This window comes from Propithecus coquereli, unplaced genomic scaffold (assembly GCF_000956105.1).
Source record: "Propithecus coquereli isolate 6110/MARCELLA unplaced genomic scaffold, Pcoq_1.0 Scaffold355, whole genome shotgun sequence".
In the NCBI taxonomy this organism is placed as follows: domain Eukaryota; kingdom Metazoa; phylum Chordata; class Mammalia; order Primates; family Indriidae; genus Propithecus; species Propithecus coquereli.
In genome coordinates, this window is record NW_012149230.1 from 3079131 (window position 1) to 3085943 (window position 6813).

The window sequence follows — 6813 nt, forward strand, 5'->3', positions numbered from 1 at the left end:
TCGTTCCTTCCCGGAGAAGAGCAGGAGCCCCGCGTCGCGGCGTCTGCACGTCCTCGTCCCCGTCCCCGCCCCGCCCACGGTGGCCGCCGCTATTTTTCGAGGAGGGGGCGAGGACGGGCGAGCAGCCACTGCGTATGGATCCGCCGCCAGCGGCCGGGCCCCAGCGTTTCCGCGCCCGCCTGTCCCCCGCCCGGCGTAGCTCCGGCGTCGCCCCTCTCCCTCTCAAAGTCCCCTCGGCCTAGGGGTCCCCGCGCCCCCAGGGCAACCCCTGGTCCTCCCTGGCGTCCCCTCGCCCTGTCACTCCGCGACACACAGGAGGCAGAGCCCGAGTTTCTGCCGCCGGGCCCCGGCTCTGCAGTTCAGGCTGGGATGCCCCAGAGGCGTCCGCTTCCCGACACCCAAAAAGCGAGACTTCCGAGCTCTTCTCCTTTTAAATTTGTGCTGGAGTCCGGGAGCGAGAACGTCTTCCATCCCCCGTTACCTGAGCCCTGAGAGCGTGCTGGCACAATGAGGCCTTTAACGACTCAGCGTCCACAACTTGCTGTGACCTCGTGGCGCAATGGTAGCGCGTCTGACTCCAGATCAGAAGGTTGCGTGTTCAAGTCACGTCGGGGTCAAAATGGGATTTTTTTCCTCCTTAACTACAGAGGAATTTCGGATTACGTGGAATTAAAGTCATAAATCAGAAATTAGGCTTCATGCAAGATCTATTGTCCTTCCAACGCAACGAAAAGCTCCGCTCCTTTTTCCTCTTCTTGGGAATATGAACATGCAATTGCCGCCAGAGAGTTCTTTCTGGTGCGCTATGCCAGGCGCCGGGTCAAGCCTCAGGGTGACCCCGAGGGAGTCAAACCCACTCCCCGCCCCGCCAACTTCACTCCCGTCTCCGCATGGCCATGTCCACTTCTCCCTCCCCCCAACTCACCTGGCCTTCACCTGGAAGGGGTCTCTATAGCCCCAGAGGTGGGCTTTCCACCCTGAGAGGGACCGGTGTGTTTTGTATGTGTGTCTCCTCCTTGCTTGCCTTCAACTTCTCTTTTCTTTCTGCCACACTTCAAGGGACTTCAGTGATGGTCTCTCCCGTGATCGTTTCTCTCACACTCGAATTGTTACCCCACTTTCAGAAGGCCTATGAATTCAGCCACAGCTATAAGGCCTGCATATTCACTTCAGTGTTGTTTGTTAATAGCTGTTTTTGCTTTTTTTAAAAAAAAATCTCTACTTGTCCATCAGTAGAAGAATGTATAGAAAAAAAGCAAATTGCATAAAAATTTTACACACAAAACTATACTATATGTTAATAAATAACATACTTAATATGGATCCATATTACAATATAGATAACAATTATAGCTACCAACTCTAGGGTAGTAGCTACCTGTGAGGAATGAAGAAGAAGATGGGATGGAGGTGGATTCTTACTTTTTTCTTTGTATTAAACATAGCTGAAACGTTAATGTTAAATCTGGTTAGAGGGTTCATAGTATTTAATGTTATGAAACATGGGTTTCAGGTCTGAATTCACTCCACCTGCATGGTCCAAAACCCCCAGGCAAAGAAATTACAGTTTTTTAGGTTAGCAGGCCCCACAGCTCACTGATAGAAGTTGAGGTAAATTCTCTCTGAAAGAAATACACCCTCACAATAAGCCTTTTAGTTTCCCCACATATAAAGTCACAGTTAAAAATTTACTCAAAATAAATTTTGAAAGAAAATAAAGAAGTTTTATGAGTAAGAAACAGCAAAAATAGTAGACAGTAGATTCAGACTCATAGACTTCAGATAAGGAGATTATCAGATACAGAATGTACCATGGATATGTTTAATCTATTTTTTTTAAAGAGGGGACCAAAAAATTGACCACAGAACAAGAGATAATAAAAATGACCAAGTATGTTTTAAATAACTAAAATGTTCTAGCAATGAAAGATTTAATATTTGAAATTAGAAACACAATTGAAACAGTAGAAACAGTAGATTCGGCAGCTGAAAAAATGAATTAATAAAAGGGAATATTGTGGTGGTTCGCAACATATTCACAAATTCTTTGGCACTCCCTTCGAAAGGTGGAGCCAAATTCTCTTTGCCCTGGGTGTGGGCTGGACTTAATGACTTGTATGTAACAACAAGCAGAAGTGGTGATGTGTGAACTGGAGACCGGGTCATAAAAAGTATGACCTGCTTGCTCACTCCTGGATTGCTCACTCTGGCAAGGGCCAGCTGCCGTGCAGTGAAAACATTTATGAAGTCCTATAGAAAGTTCCACTGGATGAGAAAATGAAGCCCCCTGCCAAGAGCCATGTGAGTGAGCCCCAGTCAAGCTTTCAGATGACTGCACCCCAGCTAACATTTTGGCTATATTCTCATGAGAGACCATGAACCAGAACCAACCAGCTAAGCTACACCCAGATTTCTCACCCTTGGAAACTGTGTGAGATAACAAATGTTTGATGATTTAAGATACTAGCTTGTGGGGGGGCTAATTTGTTATGCAGCAATAGATAACTAATACAAAGAATTTAAGAAGTTACACAGAGGCAGATAAAGAGATAAGGAGACACACAATATGAAAAAGATATAAAACAGAACATAGAATGAAAAGGTCTAATATAAGCCTAAATGGAGCTCTCTGAAGGAAATTAACAAGACAACAAGGGAGAGATAATATTTGGAGAGATAATATTTGGAGAGATGACTGCTAATAATTCTTCAGAATTGATGAAGTGTGAGTCCTCACTCTGAAGAAGCACAATATTTCCTAAGCATGATATGATAAGAAAAAGAAATTCATACCTATATACAGCACAAGGTAACTGCACAATACAGAAAATAAGGAAAAGATTTCAGAACAGCAGCGGGGGGGGGGGGGGACAGATTATGTACAGAAAACACCAATTAGCCTGAAGCAGAGTTCTCAGCGGCAACAGTGGAAGCCAGGAAAAGCATACTAATAATTCCAAAGTGCTCGAAGAAAATAATGGCCAAGCTAGAATTATATGCTTGGGAAATTCTTTTTCAAGAATAGAGACATTTTCCAACAAATGAAATCACCAGCATCCCTCCCTGATATGGCCCATCTAATGGACGTGCTTCAGGGAGAATGAAAATGACCCAGACAGGTCTGAGATGCAGGAGGGACGGGGAGGCACAGAAAGCGGTGACCATGTGGGTGTAGCCAAACAGACCTTGACCGTTACAAACAATAATAATATTACAAACTTGTCTTCATCTGTTTCGTGTTGTCATAAAGGAATACCTGAGGCTGGGTAATTTGTCCAGAAAAGAAGTTTATTTGGCTCATGGTTCTGCAGACTGTACAAGAAATGTGGTGAGGACCTCAGGTTGCTCCACTCATGCTGGAAGGCAAAGGGGGTCTGGTGTGTGCAGAGATCACACGATGAGAGAGGAAGCAAGAGAGAGAGGAGAGAGGTGCCAGGCTTTTTGACAACCAATTCTTGGGGGAACTCTGATGGAATGGAACAGAGCAAGAACTCACTCATTACCATGAGAATGGCACCAGGCCATTCATGGGGGAGCCAACACCTCCCATTAGGCCCCACCTCCAACATTGGGGATCAAATTACAACATGCGATTTGGAGAGGTCAAACATCCAAACTATATCACTTATGGAGTTAAAAAATAGAACTAAAATACAAATAACATTTGAGAGCAAAGCCTTGCAAAATGATTATATTGTTTGAAAGGAAGAGTAGGCTATTTATTAATCTGAGACCATGTTAAGTATGTAAAATATAATATTCCCACAGAAGGAAGGGGCAGATGTAAGCAAAGACCACCCGAATGAGAAAAGCAAAGGCTTTCATTTGTGCAGAGCTTGCTCTGGAGAGGGAGTCGGCCACCAGCACTGGGTATGGCAAGGACCAGGGGCGGGACAAGGGGTGGGAGAGGTTCGGGAGGAAGAATGGCAGCTTCGGGCTGCCCTGGGTGGAGGCAGGGACTGGGGAGTCCACTCGGGGCTGATTGTGACAGGGGTGCTATTATTATTTTTCTTGGGCTTCCTGGACGGTAGCTAGAGGTAGTGACCTGACTTCCTACAAGGCTTCCCAGGCTGGATACTGAAGATGATGGGTTGGCTTCCTGGGCTGGTGGCTGCAGATTGTGGGTCAGAGTTCCGTGTTTATACATGGTCAGGTCATTGTCCATTTGTATATTTAGTCTCTCAGAGGGTAGCCACAGCCGCCTGCCTACAGAGTCCCTGCAAACTGTGGCCTCGACAGAAGTTCACAGCTCCTCTCCGGGGACCACTCCATGGGGCTCCCTCATCCCCAGGGCCTCAGGGTGGCACAGCACCCACCCCTTCCTAGCCCTAGGGCACTGCACCATCCCGGATGCTCCAGGCAGGGCTCTCCCTAAAAGGAGCTGTCTGTCTGGTGAGGCCACCGCTCCACAGGACTTCCGGTTCAGAGTGAGACCTGGAAATGCTCAGAGCACCCAGAGGGACGCTCCAGAGGGCTCCAGTGTGAGAAGGACTCATACTGGCATCCTTGGCTCCAGAGAGGTGGATGACCTTGAGCTTCAGAATTCAGAATGTTCCTGTAAGAATTCACTCCTCCAAAGAGCTAAAGATTGCACAGACGTCGCCAAAAACTGAGAATAAAGAAGCATAAGCCAAGATCTGGAACCTGCCTTCTGTTCCCTCCCATACACCATCTGAACTTGACGCTGAGCACGGAAGACTCCTGACCGTCAGCCCCACCCCTGCCTCAGAGGAGGGGCAGTCTTCCTCGGGGAAGCATTTCAGCACTGGGACGCTGCCTGCCCGGCCTGGGCAGAGGGGTCTCCGTCACCCCGTTCCCTCCAGCTGCCCACAGGAGAGAGAACGCTAGAAGCCGAATGTCAGAAAGAGACAGTTATCTCAGCCTACTTCACACTCCAGGGGCTACACAAAACTGACCTCGGCTGAAAATAGAAAGGAAAAGTGACCAAGAGGAACCTGGACACATTTTACGTGTCCAAGGCAGATCACAAAACTAGAAGCTCTCATTTGTGCAAACAGACGAAAGGACAGAGACCCACACGCGCCCACTCACACACAGGGCTAGAAAGGAACTCTCCAAAACATAAGCACTCATCATCCCTGGGTGGCCAGATAACAGACTGTTGTTTTTGACCTTTTGCCTGTGTTTTCTCATTTTTATGCAACAAATAGTAAAGAACGATGGTGAATGTACGACCTGCAGTGGCAGGGCCTGGCTCTAAATCTTGACTCCACACCCGATTCATTATGTTAATTAATTAATTTAAGCTTCCTCATCTGGAAAATGAGAATAGTGATGGTTCCTACCTCACAGGGCCAATGAGAGCTTTCGGTGCGTGAATTAGGGTTCACTCCCTGTGTGAGGGAGCGTGGACTGGTTCAGACAGGGGCTGGCACACGGCACACACCATAGGCTCCAGCAGTGTGATTATTGTTGTTCTTCTAGAACCACTGACATTCCCAAGGCTAAGAAAGTCCTCATTAGATGGATCAGTAAAAGAAGATTGGGTAAGTTCAGAACTTAGACCGAGAGCATGTTCACCGTCACCCAGCTCTGAGACCTTCTGACCCCATCATTCTGTAATCTGCTTGCTGTGAAAGGATCGGTCAAATCCGCAGCAGGCTGGGGGCTGCAGGGGCAACCGCGGTGGCCTTGGGCTTGTCAGGCCCTCCCAGGTGGGGGATTTTGACCACAGTTAGGAAGGGAAAGAACAAAGAAAAGAAGTGTCACCTTCTTAAAAAGCAAAAACTCAGCCTACCGGCAGAGGGCGCAAGTGGCAAACCCAGGAAGGACTGGGACGTCAGCTGGAACACCTTTTTCCTCTAGCAGAGTGTTAATAAACGTTTTCGCTTGAGTAACCTCTTAAACGATTTCTGGAAAACTATGTAACCCTTGCACAATTTTTCAAGTGGGCATATAACATTTTTACCATGATTAAAAATAGTTGCAAGGTGTGGCATATTGCAAATAGTAACATTTAAAAATAAAAAGATTATATCATTCTTTTAAATACATTCAATGAAGTGTAAACACGACAATAATTTGATACTGTAAGAATCAAATTTAAAAACTATAAGAACAAGCTCACCTTTAAGTCAGAAATTTTGTTTCATTCATTTTCTCATTGTATACCCATTCCTTCCCCCATAAATTTATGATAACATAATATACTTTTATGCTCAAATACTTTCATTTACCACCCTGTCATGCCTCTCACCACAAAACACAAATGTAAATTGAAAATTAAAATGTCTTATTTCCTGAGATCCTTCAAAGACTGTTAACAATCTTTCTTTGGGATTGAATTATCACTATAATTGAAATTAACACAGCTTTGCTATGAACGACACAAATATATTACAACTTTTGGTAAGATTACAAGGTTTTGCAATTGTCTGATTGCCTGTTTGCCACTTGAGAAATTTTCATGCCCTGTGGTAATGCGCTCTAATGAGAGGTGACGTGGGTGAGAAGGCGGCTTTCTTTGGTGACAAAGACACTGAGAAGAAAAAGGGGAAGGAACCAACCTTGAGGCTCAACCCATAGGCTGTCTCTCAGGCAGGGCAGCTTTAACAAGGAACTTGAGGATCAGGAGCATCAGTTCCTTAAAACTATCCTTTTCACATACAGCATTCCCTTGGAAAGTCTGCGTGTCCTGGGGTATGCCTGCTCCGGTGTGAAGAAGCTGTCAAAACCCACTGTGGGGGCGGCCACGGTGGCTCACGCCTGTAATCCTAACTCTCTGGGAGGCCGAGGCGGGCAGATTGTTTGAGCTCAGGAGTTCGAAATCAGTCTGAGCAAGAGTGAGACTCC

At 46.4% G+C, this 6813-nt stretch overlaps 1 non-coding gene across 1 annotated transcript; it reads left to right on the top strand.

Annotated features, from left to right (window-relative positions):
- The first annotated feature begins 545 nt into the window (after nucleotides 1–545).
- Nucleotides 546–617, top strand: TRNAW-CCA. The gene has a single exon. It is a non-coding gene; the product is annotated as a tRNA-Trp (tRNA).
- Nucleotides 618–6813: the final 6196 nt, after the last annotated feature.